Genomic DNA, 12912 nt, shown 5'->3' on the forward strand with positions numbered 1-12912 from the left:
AGTATCCTCCAACCTCCTGCCTATATAGCATCACAGTTACAAACCCCTGCTCTGAAATCAGGTTGTCCAGGTTCAAACCACAGCTCCAATACTTACATGAGCTGGATGACCTTGGGCAACCTAACCTTCCTTTTGCCCCAGTTTTTCTGTCTTAAAACAGAGAAAATAATATTACCTACCTCATGATTATTGTGAGAATTAAATGAGACAATACACATATGCTACATAAAGCTGCTTTTGGCAAGTAACGAACACACTATGAATATAGCAATTATTTATGTTGCATATCATGTTGCTGTAATTCAACTCCTTTTTTTTAAAAAATTATTTATTTATTTATTTATGGCTGCGTTGGGTCTTCATTGCTACACACGGGCTTTCTCTAGTTGCAGCAAGAGGGGGCTACTCTTTACTGCGGTGCACGGGCTTCTCATTGCGGTAGCTTCTCTTGTTGCGGAGCATAGATTCTAGGCGCAGAGGCTTCAGTAGTTGTGGCTCACGGGCTCTAGAGCACAGGCTCAGGAGTTGTGGCACACGGGCTTAGTTGCTCCGTGGCATATGGGATATTCCCGGACCAGGGATTGAACCCTTGTCCCCTGCACTGGCAGGTGGATTCTTAACCACTGCGCCACCAGGAAAGTCCCTCAACTCTTTTTGATCTTCAAAAAAAATTTATTTCAAATGGTTCAATCAACTATTATTACTCTACTGAATCTGTTTTTTCATGGAGGCTTTTTTCCTGAAATTCTTTCTCTAATCTGGGCTGAAAATCTCTAACCCATTGTGCATCTGTCATTCTGAAATATGACATTTCACCTCTCTCCTAAGGGAGATCCCCTATTTCTTAAAACCATGTCATTGTCTTTCTTGTTTTACTTCCTAATTTTTCTGGAGCATATCCTCAAATAGCTTCATAATAAAGGGCAAATGGGAGATAAAATAAATGTCTTTATTCTTCCTTAACTGAGAGAATTCTAGGCTGCAATTTTCTTTTAAAATTATGAATGCACTCTTCATTGTTTTCTGCCACCGAACACTGCTGTTGAAAGTCTGGTGCTATTCTGATTCTTGTTCCTTTTCATGTAACCTGCTTTGTCTTTTTGGAAGATCTGAAGCATGTTCTTTTTATCCCAAATGCCATAATGATGCATCATAGTGGGGGTCTTTTTCATTCATTGTGCTGGGACTCAGTGAAGCTGTCTATCTCCAACTCAAAGCACTCAGTTCTTTAATAAACACTCCCTATTAACTATCAATAAATAAAATACTTTCAGGAGTTCCCCGGATGCCAAATTGCTCAAAGTGTTTTGGGAACTTTTAGGGAATCACCTGTAGAGCCTGAAGTATTTTTATAATTAAAGTTGAAACATAACGAATGACAATAAAGAAACCAACATTTGGGAATTCCCTGGCAGTCCAGTGGTTAGGACTCTGAGCTCTCACTGCTGAGGGCATGGGTTCAATCCCTGGTCAGGGAACTATGATCCCACAAGCCTCATGGCGCGGCCAAAAAAAAAAAAAGTAAACTAACATTTATATGATACTTTCTAACTTACAAACTACTTTTCATGCACATTATAATTTAATTCTCACCATAAAAGAACAAAAAATGGCCAAAGACATTTAGTTTGTTCCGAATAATAACCTATTGTTAGATATTTAGTTTTTCTAGTTAATCATCTATCATTGGTCATTTAGATTTATCTAATTTTTCACTATTACAAACATCTCGAAGAAATAATAAGTTGAGAATGAGTTGGAAATTAAGGCTATAAAACATCTCACTGTGTACCTGTAAGCCTTGCCAACACTCAGAAGACCTGTATCAGGACCATTTATTTGTAGCCCAATTGTGTTCAGACCCAATTGTTAGTCTGACCAACTTACTTTTGCTCAGATTTTATGCTCGCGTGAGACAAAGTTAGTGAGTGGCAGAACCAGGGCTAGAATTTAGGTTTCCTGACTCCTAGGTTCTCTCTCACCAAAAAGAAAAATTCGAGATAAATTGGAGCTGTGTAGATTGGAAATGAGCCCTTCTGGCTGAAGAGTTGCGGAATGTGAACTTCAGTTCCTTAGACAACAGGAAACTTTGACGGTTTCTGAGCAATGGAGTGACAACAGGGTTCTAGAAAAACAATGCTCTAGAAAAACAATGCTCTAGAAAAATAAGGTGACAAGAGTCTTTAAAAATCCTTATATGGTTGTATGATCTTGACCTGATCACTTAATTCTGTGTCTTAAGTTTCCTCAACTGTAAAATAGAGATCATGATATGTTACGGCAAAGTGCTTATGACAGTGCCTGATGCATTGTCAAACAGCTACCAAATAAATGATAGCTGTTATTTGTGAGGAAAGTGATAATACTGATGATGGTGATGCTATTGGATTAACTGGAAGGGGCAAAACGATAGGAAGGCCAGTTACAAAGTAATGAAAGCTTCAATTTAAGTACAGTCAGTGGGAATGGAAATTAGGAAACATTTATTCAATAAATACTTGAGGTCTACTCCAAACAGTGGCAGGGATCACAGGGACACTGCTAATTGTTAATAGGAAATAAAGGAGAGAAGAGTCAATAATGCTCCACACAGCATTAAAAAAATGAGTTCACTGGTTAGAATGATTTAAATGTCCTGCCTTTCAATTATCATCCCAAGGATGATACCAGGATTCACTTGGGGCTTGTTCCCCCCCTCCCACTCCTTATCTGCCCCCCCAATTCCCATGCAAAGTACCTGTGGTATTATGGAGTGGCCCTGGGCCCACAGGGAAATCAGGGTATCTGGCCAGCTACTGAGCATGCTCTCAAGGACCGTGGTGGAGGGGCTTGATTCAGCTGGAGCCCAGCGTCAGTTCCAGCCCCACCCATCTCAAGTTTCAGGTACCACTCCCCAGGGGGACTAAGCTGTGAGCTGAAGAACAGTAAGCTTGAGAGCAGGAGGTGCAGATCCCCTGGGAGCTGTTGGCTGTGCAGGGAAGGATGGAACAAAGAGCTTGAAGCCCCTCCCTGACCTTGGGGGCGGGCTCAGGTTTCCAGGTCCTCCCCAAGGGAAGGGGTGGGGAAGGGGTTGGGGGAAGCTGATCTCTCAGCTTAAAGGAAGCTTTCTCTCTTTTCACATTCATGACCTGTCTCAAATATCCAGCTCAGTTCTATTAATTCACTGTTAACACAGCCAGCTTTAGACTTTAGATCCTCAAAGCCATAGAAGAATTAGGTTACAGCGAGCTTCTATCTATCATAGTTTAGAGTGGCTTTCAAAGAACAAGGATCTGCCCCTCTCCATTGGAGAGTACTTCCTCCGAATCCCCGAAGGGTTCGTGTGGAGGGAAGGGGGCCTCGGCAGGTGAAGAATGAGTGTAGAGGAGGTTTGGAAGCTCTAACGGGACTGTTCTGGGTCTTCCTTGCCTTTTGCTCCAGGTGCTCAAGGACCAGGGCGACCATGATTCACTTCTGTCTGGCTCATACAGCCTATCACTTGCACTGCTGGCTGCCAAGATCTCATCAGCTCAGGCTGTAAGTGCCCCTCGTCAGCCCACCGTGGCAAAAAGTTCATTTCTTCCTGAGGCTGTCCTGAGGTTGAAGTAAAATTTATTTTCAACTTTAAAATCACTGACTTGAAGTTTCAAAAACATTGATGTGTAAACATTAATGAAACATTTTGTAAACATTAAGTCAGTTTTTAAAACATTAACTTAAAAAAAAAACTGTTTGGCTTTTCTTGTCACACTTCAGAATGCTCAATATAATTAAATCTATTTTGACCGACTGTTAATGCAATTGACTTGACAACTTCTCAGATTTACACCTCTAAATGGACACTATTCCTTTTAAAATAGTAACCTTAAACATGTAACCATATTCTAGTTCTAACAATGTGCCATTGCTTTAGTCTGGGGGTGTATATATATATATATATATATATATACATATTTTTTTTTTTTTGGTACGCAGGCCTCTCACTGTTGTGACCTCTCCCGTTGCGGAGCACAGGCTCCAGATGCGCAGGCTCAGCGGCCATGGCTCACGGGCCCAGCCACTCCGCGGCATGTGGGATCTTCCCGGACCGGGGCACGAACCCACGTCCCCTGAATTGGCAGGCGGACTCTCAACCACTGCACCACCAGGGAAGCCCTGGGGGTATATTTTGAAATTGCTTTTTGTTTTGAGTACCTTCACTGGGGGTAAATCTTTGTCTTTGGAGGGGAGATTTAATTTCTACAAATACCCTAAAGTCATTCGGTGCTAAATCCAATTAATAAAATAAATGAAGGTGAAAAACAGTTTACAGTAAAGAGGTAGAACTATTAGTTAAGGAATAAGATTTTCCTACATGTGTGGAAACTATGTAAGTGTAATCTCAAAAGAATTTCAAAATTGAGCGGTAACCACAGACCTCATTTGGTTGTGTAAGTTGTGGTAGGTACGTTAACTCACTCAGTGTGAACCACCTGGCTGGGGGGAGAGCGAGCACAGTACAGGGCCACAGGGTCCTAACCATGCTGTAGCTCACCCTCTGCTCTGTAGCTCTACTGCTCGCTACTACTAGGTGTTTGTCCTCAGACTAGACATTTAATGTTTCTGAGCCTCGGTATCCTCATTTATAAAATGGGAAACCACAGTCCCATTTCATAGGATTGTGTGCATATTAAATGAGAAAGTGAATAAAAAATGTGACACATTTGTCTACTAATTATGAATATTAATAATTCTTACTATTGCTTGTGGGTTGTCTTATGGCATTAACTTACAGCCATGGTAAAGAAACGAAGGTTCTCAGGGACTTCTCTGGTGGTCCAGTGGCTAAGGCTCCATGCTCCCAATGCAGGGTGCCCGGGTTCGATCCTGGTCAGGGAACTAGATCCCACATGCTGCAACTAAGAGTTCACATGCTGCAACTAAAGATCCCGCATGCCGCAACTAAGACCCAGCACAGCCACAATAACTAAATAAATAAACAAATAAATAAGAAAGCAAGGTTCTCAAGATTCCTTAGAGACCAGTAATCACAGTGATATAGTAGGAGCTCAATAAATGGTTACTATTATTCTTACTAAAGTATTATTAGACATAATTTTGCTGTAATGGGATGGATCTTAGTTCATCTTTGCTATGTTTAAAACTTTTATTTCTGTGGTTTGATGTAACATTCTCGTGAAACAGAACTTGAATTTGGTTTCTTGAAGGCATTTTATCACTGAAAAAGTAATGTATCATGTAACTCACTGTGTCCCATGCAGCCAAGTGACAGTGTTCCTGTTTGGGATCACCATTCTGACCCTCCAATTCTATGTTCTGCTGAAGTAAGTTCTTTCTCCAGCCAACCCCCTCCCCTGGCAGCTCAGCATGCACGTCTTACCTGTGGAGATGGCTCGGGTGCCCTCTGCCATTCCTGTTATGTGTTTAATTGCAGCCTGCCCCATTGTTTTGCCCCTATTATCAATGGTAGTCACCTGTTTCACCTCTTCGAAGAGTCAAAAATCTCAGTACAGCCAGGAGAGCTGGGATTTGGGCAGATTGAGTTTAACTTTTAGTCAACAGTTATTTCTTCTAGTATAAGAAGTCGTCAAATGGGAAACAACGAGAGCACCGACGTTTCAATTTATAAATTCCCTAGAGAGCAGTCCCAACAGCCTAGCATTAGCTAACTTCTGCAAGGCTGAGAGTGACACAGGCACACTCAACCAGATTATGACCTGACCTGTTATTTCAGATTCTATGCTGGAAAGTAGTTTTGGCTGAAAAAGGCAGTTAATACCTTTTTCGGGCAAACGAGGCAAATGCAATTTGATACATTCAAAATCAACTGCAGTTCTAAAAATCCTAAAAAAAAATCTGAAAACTTAAGTGATGGGGAAGGAATGGAAACCGTGACACTCCTTGTAATTAGCCTAACTCAAACTTGCCAGCTTCTACTATAAGAGGTTTGTGTGTGGTAGGGCATATTTCCTTACTCCAGAATTTCCACAAAATGCTTTTTCACCAAAATATCAAATTAACATGAATTAGAAAAATGGTAAACATTATTTGTCCACCAATTAAGATATTAGTAACTCTTAATAATATTTTTATTAATGCTAGCATTAATTAATTTGCAGTCACAGTAAAGTAACCAAGGTTCTTAAGAGGAGTGAGTTGCCTGGAGCCAAATGAACCTAGTGCCACAATTAGAATTCAAGGATCAGGGCCTTCTGGTGTTACACTAACAGCGTGGATTTCTTCTAATAAGTAATCAATTTATGTATGACCCAGGGTATTGATTTTTAGGCCCAGATCTTCTCGATACTGCAGTCAACCTCTCCTCACCAACCTGGTTGGTAATATCATCTTTACTTTCTTCACAATTGGTAAGTGTGCAGTCATTCTGTCAGGCACTTTTAAGTGTCTACTATTTGCCAGACACTACTAGAATAAAAACGGGTAGAATAGGACTTCTTGCTCTTCAAGAGCTCAAAGACCAAAACCTAAGAAGAAATTCACATTTAGAATTCAGGTGAAGGGAATTCTTCTTTTTGGTTTTAGTTTTTGGCCATGCCGCACGGCAGGCGGGATCTTAGTACCCCAACCAGGGATCGAACCCGTGCCCCACTGCAGTGGAAGTACAGAATCTTAACCACTGGACCGCCAGGGAAGTCCCTGAAGTGAATTCTTAAAAAGTTCCTTAGTATCTCTTTTAGTCATCCTACAACTTGAATATGAACCCAAATTAAATACTAATGTTTTGTTTTGATGTTATAAAATTCTTTACAGTTATAAAAATATCAGATTTATCCACTCATTCAATAAATAGTTACTAAGGAGATGATATAGGTAGAAAAACAGGGACCTCAACTAATTGAAGTCAAAAAATGATACAGAAGAGTTGGACTCTGAAATGTGCTGAAGTTTTAGGAACACCTTAAACTAGTATATTTTACTTATATTTTCCTTTGTATGTACTTTTAAGAGTGATGTGAACTTTAAATTATGTCTAAATTTTTATAAAGTGAAAAAAGTTATTGGATGCCTTAACATGGTTCTAGAAAGAGCCTCCAGAGAATTCCCTGGTGGGAGGCCAGCTCAAACAGTAATCCCACAACAGCAGGAGCTACTTCTTCTCTCTGACCTTCCTTGCCCTCATTTCTAAAATGGAGATAAAAATACCTGCTTCACAGTTTTGCTGTAAGGTTTAAATGAAATAATGGGGGAATTAAAAAAAAAACTGTCACAGTTATTATCACTAGCATTGCCAATAGTAAGCACATGACCTCGATCAAAGGAAAACCTTAGCCTGGCTAGGTTTTGAGCACTTTTGTTCCACAATAGATACATGAGGAAACACCTTCTATTTAGGGTCTGCATTCAAGAGTATACTTCTGAATGAAATAATGCCATTTTGCAGCAACTATATGATATCACTTATATGTGGAATCTAAAATATGATACAAATGAGTATATCTACAAAACAGAAACAGGCTCACAGACATACAGAACAGACTTGTGGTTGCCAAGGAGAAGGGGGAGTGGGGGAGGGAAGGATTGGGAGTTTGGGGTTAGCAGATGCAAACTATTATATATAGGATGGATCAACAACAAGGAACTATAATCAATATCCTGTGATAAACCATAATGGAAAAGAACTTGAAACAAATATATGTATAACTGACTCACTTTGCTATACAGTAGAAATTAACAAGACATTGTAAATCAACTATACTTCAATAAAAAAAAAAGAGAAATGTATTTCTGAGATAATTCAACCCAGTAAACTGAGGCTGTTCTGCTGTCCTTTTAGGTTTTACCGTGCTGCTTACTCAGATGGAACCGGTCCCACAGGCACTAAAGAGGATGTTTTCTGTATTTGGTGTGGGGTCCTTCAGTGAAGGAGTCTGCACCGTAGTGTTAACATTTTTGGCAACCGACTGTGTACGTTCTTAAATACTGAATTTCCAAAGGCTCATCTTAACCTGAAAGCTTGGCTGTATACAATGCACCATTAGTCCTCAACATTTATTTTCTACTTACACTAGGAATAGAGATGGAGAGATAGAACTCCTCAGTAGACACATCACAGTTAAAACATTTCAACAGGGAAAGTTTAAAAATTCCATGAGAGATTTTTCTTTTTGTAGAGTGAAGTCTGCTTTACTAGAAGTAAAAAAAAAAAGTTAAGACATTAATCAACAGTGGTAGGAACTGCTGGATGGGGTTGGCACATTAAGCAGCGAGCTTTCCATCTCCCGCTAAGTTGGTGCCTTTGTTTAAACCCTTTCAGCAAAAACATTTAAAATATGTATTGCAATTAAAAGACAAGTATTCCTAACAGTTCTTTCTTCCTCCCAAATATAGGAAAAAAGGACTCCTGAACTTTACTACTTGTCTGTAATGCTTTCAGTAAGCAGCGTGGTTTCTACAGGTAAGCAAAAACTTCCCAAGTAACCCATACCTATTTAAAGGCTTAACCAGTCCTTCAAGGGAAGTAAATGCTCAGGTAGGATTCTTACATTGCAAGGGGAATGTATAGCTCCTCTTAAGGCAGGAGCTCCAAGAAGCTGCAGAGTTTTAAAAGCAAAGAAAAAGCAGAGAGGGTTAGAATGGGATATAAAAAGCCATCCTTCTCACATTATTTCCACTCCATTTAATTAGATCCCATTCTTTATCCTACAGTGTTTTGCTCAAGCCTGGGGCTGACTTGGCTGGCCAGTGTAACCTGTCAAAGGCCAGATGCTAAATCAACAGTCTGAAGCTGACATCTGAGCCTTGCTGGTCCCCTGCCTTAGATATATGTCTTGGCAGGTTAAGCCTTTTCCAGCAGCCTTGTCATCTGACTACTGCCAGCAAACATGTGACCATCTCCACCCTGCCACTCCTAGATGAAGTGGGGTCAGCTGAACATCAGAGCCACGACAACAAGAAGCACAGCAAAACCAGTCACTGGGAAGAAATTTGTCAGGTGACAACATTAATGAGCACTGACAATGGATAAAAAGGAATCGTTCAACCAAAATCACTGGGTCGATATCACAAGCAAATTCAGCCCCAGTAAGGATCTCCTATTAGATACTTTCAAGATCATTAGTACTTTGACTTTCTGAACCTCCTTTTCTGTTTCAGTGAAGTTAGTAGCATCAGCTGGATGGCCACTATAAAAGTATTGAGAAGGAAAAAGAAAAATATAGATCTTAGTAATGAACAAAGGTCTAGTTTCAAAAGAACACAGTGATCCAGAGTGTATATTTGAACAAGGTCAATCTATCACTTCTTTAAAAGTGCAGCGGGAGATTTTAGAGTAAAACTCATCACGATCTCCCCTACCTGGGCTACACCAATCTCTTGCATCATGACAGTCAACTGCTGTCTAGAGAAAATAGCCAACTGACCTGCATGATGTTGTCTTTTGACTTGTTCTGTGTGTATGCACAGATTCTGAGGGATTTTAAGTAGTAGCTAGATACTCACAGATGCTCTCAAAGTCTTTAGTAAGTGGAGATAATGCCATTTCTTGAGGGGAAGAACAGTATCTCTTGGCAGAAGGAACAAGTTTAATACAAACATCTCGCAACACATCTATGACAGACACAGATCTTCACAAATGGGAATGATTGTTTTCCATCTGCTTCTCTGTTCAGGTGATACTTGCTGCAGGGGAAGTTACCCACCAACACACTATCCATCCACCACACTGACATTTTCTGGGCACCTTTCACATTCCAGACATAGCGCTAAAACTTAGGAGTTAGAAACGCGAGTAACTCATAGGTTAACAGTGAAATCCCCTGAAATAATTCTTTTACTATGGGTAACAGAAACTATTTAAAAGTAACACAGCCTTTTACATTCTCTAGACCTCATTAACCAAATATCAACATGTCAGATGAATGTCAACTTATCTCAAGATAGGATTTTTATCAGAAGTTTCTTTTTTCCTGAACTATCTTGCCCCTCACCCCCAAACCTGATCTACTTGAAGATCTCAGCTGATGACAAACCCATCCTCCCAGTTGCTACAGTCAAGTACCTCAAATCATCCTAAATGCATTGTTTTTCTTTTCCCACACCGCATCAGGAAGTCCTAATGGCTTCACCTTCAAAATACATACAGAATCCAACCATTTTTCGCTAGTTGGAAATTTTTAACTGATTTTCTAAATGCAAGAGGCTGCTTCTTAAGACCAAGGCTTCTTGGTACTTCTTTTTTTAAAAACTAATTTATTCATTTGGTTGCTCCGGGTCTTAGTAGCAGCAGGTGGGCTTGCAGGCTCCTTAGTTGCAGCACATGTGCTCCTTAGTTGTGGCTCCAGGGCTCCTTAGTTGCGGCACACGGGTCCCTTAGTTGTGGCATGTGAACTCTTAGTTGCAGTATGCATGTGGGACCTAGTTCCCTGACCAGGGGTCGAACCCGGGCCCCCAGTATTGGGAGCGTGGAGTCTAACCCACTGCGTCACCAGGGAAGTCCCTGCTTGGTACTTCTGTGTCTTGAAATTATGCAACATTCTTAACGTAACTCCAGAAAACGAAATTCTGTTTCTTAATTGATAAGCATAACTTGAAGCAAAATTTAACCAGCACCTTAACCCATAACCTATAAAACTGAATTTTCATGCACATTTATGCTTTTATCATTTCCTCCAAAACCAAGTCACCAGAGTTAATTTCATTAAGAAACATTTATTTTATGCTACCAATATCGTATGAAATACAAAGCATGCTCTTTCTCCACACAGGTGAAAAGTATAAAATTTTAAACTGCTATTTTTTAGCCCCTCATAACTTAGACAGCCATGATCAGCAATCGTCCCTCATAGACTGACAACACTTTCTGCTATAACCCATGTTTGCTCCGAGTGGAAAACTTTTGCTGAGCAACTTCATGGGGGATGCTTTGTTTTAGCAGTTCTCAATCTGGGACCTGGGCTTCAGAGGTACAAAGTCTCTGAAGTTGTAAGCAAAATGTTGGGCATGTGCACCTATGAGCAACTTTCTGGGAGAATGTAAAAGGAAGTTTGAGAAAATAAAAACATTAAGCATTACACTCATTAAATTTACTATAAGAAAAAAAATACTTGATGTTTGACATCCACTACTCTCCATTTAAAATTTAAAAAACAGGGCTTCCCTGGTGGCGCAGTGGTTGAGAGTCCGCCTGCCAATGCAGGGGACACGGGTTCGTGCCCTGGTCCGGGAAGATCCCACATGCCGCGGAGAGGCTGGGCCCGTGAGCCACGGCCACTGAGCCTGTGTGTCCGGAGCCTGTGCTCCGCAACGGGAGAGGACACAACAGTGAGAGGCCTGCGTACCGCAAAAAAAAAAAAAAAAAAAAAAAAATTTAAAGTTAGTCTTCACACTACTTTTTCCACAGCTGCTAAACCCTAGAAGTGAAAACTTTCTAATTACTAATTGAATTGAATTGAATATTGAATTTCTAAATGCTCATCTAATCTGAAAGCTTGGGTATATTCAATATACCATTAGTCTTCAATATATACTTTCTACTTAGATTAAAATTAAATATATGTAAAAATGGAATTCCTAATTAGACATATGTCATAGTTAAACATTTCACTGGAGAAAGGTCAAAAAATTCCACAAAGAATTCTCTTCCTTTTTCTACTTTACTATAATTTTTTCTAAGTCAATATGGAACTGTTGGAAGATTGTTTTAGGGTGTCCCCATGCTCAGAGTTTGGATTTTATCCTGTAGGGAATGGGGATGTTTTAGAGGGCTTAAATAGGGAGTAATATATCAATGCACTTTAGAAATAATTCTCAGGACTTCCCTGGTGGCACAGTGGTTAAGAATCCGCCTGCCAAGGCAGGGGACGTGGGGTTGAGCCCTGGTCCGGGAAGATCCCACATGCCGCAAGCAATGAAGCCCATGCGCCACAACTACTGAGCCTGCGCTCTAGGGCCTGTGAGCCACAACTACTGAGCCCATGTGCCACAACTACGTAAGCCCATGTGCCTAGAGCCCGTGCTCCGCAACAAGAGAAGCCACTGCTCACTGCAACTAGAGGAAGCCCATGCGCAGCAACGAAGACCCAACAGTCAAAAATAAAAACAAATAAATAAATAACTTTATTTTTTAAAAATGCATTTGTATAATGGCATATTAAATAATGGGGCTATGAGTAAAACAAAGTAAGGCAAGAGGATAAGGAGTGTTGGAATTCTAAATAGGGTGGTCAGGAAAGGCCTCACCATCTGACATTTGAGCAAAGAATTAAAGGAGACAAGGGAGTGAGCCATGCAGACACCTAAAGGAAAAATGTTCTAAGCAAAGGAAACAATGCAAAAGCCCTGAGGCAGAAGCAGGCCTGCCCAGTTCCAGGATCTCCAGCGAGATCAGAAGGGCTGAGCAGGAGTTAACAGAGGGAAGGAGTTTTGGTAGATGTCATCAGCGGTAAAAGGGAGCCACTGCAGGGTTTCTGAGCAGAGGAGTGACATGACCAAACATATTTTCAAAGGATCTCTCTGGCTGCTAAAGCCGACAACAGAATGTAGGGGGAAATAGGGTGGAAGAAAGGAGACCAGATGGGAAGGTACTGCTGTAACCCGGGTGAGAGATGATGCTGACATGGACCAGGGTGGTAGCAGTGGAAGTGGTGAGAAGTCATTCGATTCTAGATATATTATAAAGGTAGAGCCAATGTGATTTGCTGATGGATGGAATGTGTGCTGCGAGAGAAAGAGGAGTCAAGAATGACTCCAAAAATTTTTGGCTTAAGCAACTAAAAAACTAGAGTTACCTTTAACTGAGAAGAGAAAGATGGTCATGGAATAGGTTTAGGGAAGAAGATCAGTAGTTCAGCTTATAAAGAAGTTAAGTTTGGGATGTCTATTAAATATGCAAACAGTGGTGTTAAGTAGGTAACGCAGAACAGAGCCCAGGTCAGGGGAGAGGACAAGAGATTTACTAGATTTGGGGTCATCTGC

The 12912-nt window shown here is 40.7% G+C and overlaps 1 protein-coding gene across 2 annotated transcripts in view; it reads right to left on the bottom strand.

Annotated features, from left to right (window-relative positions):
- The window catches only part of NMNAT1 (nicotinamide nucleotide adenylyltransferase 1), a 28366-nt gene that overhangs the window by 11671 nt on the left and 3783 nt on the right, over positions 1–12912 (bottom strand). The window contains exon 2 of one of the 2 annotated variants that reach the window (XM_060141500.1): positions 8005–8127. The exons of the other annotated variant lie outside the window; for it this stretch is intronic. The gene's annotated coding sequence lies outside the window, so the exon portion shown is untranslated. The remainder of the gene's footprint in view (positions 1–8004; positions 8128–12912) is intronic. 2 annotated transcript variants of the gene reach the window in all.

Source organism: Lagenorhynchus albirostris, chromosome 2, assembly GCF_949774975.1.
Source record: "Lagenorhynchus albirostris chromosome 2, mLagAlb1.1, whole genome shotgun sequence".
Lineage (NCBI taxonomy): Eukaryota > Metazoa > Chordata > Mammalia > Artiodactyla > Delphinidae > Lagenorhynchus > Lagenorhynchus albirostris.